At 33.7% G+C, this 2,896-nt stretch overlaps 1 long non-coding RNA gene across 1 annotated transcript; it reads right to left on the reverse strand.

Moving 5' to 3' along the window:
• Nucleotides 1–1,717: 1,717 nt before the first annotated feature.
• LOC114753988 (uncharacterized) lies at nt 1,718–2,330 on the reverse strand. Its single transcript, XR_003741087.1, has 2 exons — nt 2,245–2,330; nt 1,718–2,136 (listed from the first exon to the last, which is right to left on the reverse strand). It is a non-coding gene; the product is annotated as an uncharacterized LOC114753988 (long non-coding RNA).
• Nucleotides 2,331–2,896: the final 566 nt, after the last annotated feature.

Raw genomic sequence — 2,896 nt, forward strand, 5'->3', positions numbered from 1 at the left:
ATATATATAGTTTTTTCTTTTTCCTATTTGCACCTCATACGGTTACTTAAATTTAACCCCTTTTTTTTCACTTATTCATTTCCATTTCTGTTTCTTCGTTCTGAAAAAAAGACAAAAATATGTCATTTAAATGAATTCATAAACACTCACCACCTAACCAAGAAGGTTTCGATCGAATAGTAGAAGCGGTTCTGATATTAAGAACACCAGGAAGAAGACGACGTTGGGCATTGATAGTGTATTATTCCTTTTATGCGCTTCCGAAAACAATCTAACCCAAAAGAGACGCAGAAGCATGAGGTTCGGTGAGAATGGAGAGTTCGAGATACTGCAGGTGGCAGATATGCACTATGATCTAGAAACCTTGGAGTATATAGATTCTGGTTTGCGCTTTGGGAGTGGAAATATACATCCAAACATATATGCAGATATATATATATATGATGATGATTTTCATGAAATCCCTTGCTTAGCTCGCTGCAAATAATAAGGGGAGAATTAGAATAGAGGACCTATAGAAAAAAATATTTAATAAAAGGAATCATAAAAATTAGAATTATTTAAAAGGACCAAAATTTAAAATATTGATCCTAGAATACCAAATTACCCCAGTTCGACATTCATCTCTCTTCACGATTTTTCTGCCTTGATATAGTAGTAGTTATTGCTTTCCTCCCCTTTTATTTAATTAAGTTGTTAGGCATTTATTTCAAAATAATGTAATTGCTTTTTCTCCATAAGTTTTTAAGCAAGTCGGAGCGTCCTTAACCAGGCTCTATGTACACAATTCTTTCTGTTATTCATACTAAGAATTTGCAATTATTAATAACATTATTCTAGGAAGATCTTCAACTTTCCCTATTGCAAGTGATAACATCCAAAACCATTTGTCACTCACAGTCCTAAGTCCAACGGTGCAGACTCTGCTGCTAAATTGTCCATCGCCTGTTGATTTTTGATATAGCCATACAATAATGAAAGTGGATGAATAAAATGAGGATAAGTTGCTAAAACATATATATATATATATAGGCGGTGTTTGGATAAAAATCATATCATAGTTTTAAAAGTGCTTTTACAGCATATAAAATAAATATGTGGAAGAGTCTGTCTCGTTTTGCAGAAAAGTGCTTTTAAAAAGTATTTTTCATCTTGCCAAACATCTCCATAATCAATCGAGAAAATGCCGATATCTTAAGGTCAGACTATAAAAAAATAACTACAAATATACGAATGGATTACAGGAATTCACAGATGTTGAAAAGACTTTATCATCAATAAGTTTCAGTGATTTTTCAATTCTGTGTAGAGTGGGAATGCGACGATTGTTGGGAAACAAGAAAACTCACTAATTGTCCAATAATTGAGATTATAACGAAAAAAATCTGAGATGCGGTAACAGAGAACATCGGAAGTCTAGTTATGGGCTATTTAAAATAATTATGGTCCTTTTCAAATAGTATTTTAATTTTTGGTCTTTTTAAATAATTATGATTTTTATGATCCTTTAAAATAAATTTTATTTTTTCTAGGTTCTTGGTTCTAATTCTCCCAATAATAAGGATTCCATTTTGTTATGGGCTTTAATAGTGGCAGTATAATCATACTTTTTGATTAATAAGAAAAGAAAAGCTAGTTTTGGACGGCGTTGCTGCTCAGATAAAATATGTTCTGTTGTAAATCACTATCTCTGATCTTAAGTATAAGATCTTATTTATAGTCTACAAATAAAATTTTATAATTAGGACTGAAAGTGGTATAATTAAGCTCTTGGATGGGTACGGTACAGAAGCTTGGAATACACAGACCAATATATGGTACTGAACTAACTTCTGACGCATATATCCCAGAAGGTTTATTTGGACACTGAGATGGGGGTGTGTGTGTGTCTATGTATATGGTACTGAACTACCTTCTGGCCACCATAAAGTTTAGGATACGTGAGCCAAACCAGAATTGCAGCAAAACCTTAAAACTAGTTATGACTTATGAAACATAACTATGGTTTTGAGGGACGGCAGCCATATGACGAGGGAGGGCAGTAGGGAGGGCCGTATCCACCGGGAGGGCCGTAGCCGCCGGGGGGGCCGTATCCACCGGGAGGTGTGGGATATGGCGTCTGCGAAAGTTTCCGTCCTGTACACAATAATATATGCGTAAATTAATCGAAATATTATATGTACAACGTACGTACATGGCTTAATTGAGTGAAATGAAGGAAGGAAGAGAAGTAGTGGATGGTACCGAGTTTGAAATCTGCAGAAGCCATGTGGTTGCAGAGAATGGTGAGGAGGAGGAGTGCTATTGCCAGAACAGAAGCAAATGGCTTCATCTTCTTCATCACTCCCATGCTGTGTGTTGTGAGGCCATCAATATAATAACCGCTATTTATAGACTCGTTATAATTATCCACAGCACTTTTTTTTTTTTAATAATTATATTCTTCTTCTTCGTCAGCCCAAATCGAGTCTTTCTTCTTCTATATATTTTATTTTATTAACCAATTATAAAAAAACACAAATCATTCACTTCTTGCATTGATAGCTTTATCTAGAAAAAAAAAAAATCAGATCAGACACTAAATCGTTAAACCACTAATTTAGGAGTCAGTTAGTCGAACCGAATCAACTTGAATCAAACCAGTCATATTAAAATAATATAATTTAATTAAAAATGATAAAATACAATATTAATAATCACTAGTAATAAAATGTAAAAAAATATAATAATAATTTGATTGTAGTAATAATTATTATAAATAAAAAAAAGCAAATCATTCACTTCTTGTTAGCTCTAATGCTCTGTATATATCTTGATGGTCTTGTGTGGGGGAAATTGGTTTCCTCGACCCCGTCAATCTCGATTTTGCCATCCCGACACGATCATGTGCCTAGTA

This window comes from Neltuma alba, unplaced genomic scaffold (genome assembly GCF_004799145.2).
Source record: "Neltuma alba isolate B1F8T4 unplaced genomic scaffold, ASM479914v2 tig00008366_pilon, whole genome shotgun sequence".
In the NCBI taxonomy this organism is placed as follows: domain Eukaryota; kingdom Viridiplantae; phylum Streptophyta; class Magnoliopsida; order Fabales; family Fabaceae; genus Neltuma; species Neltuma alba.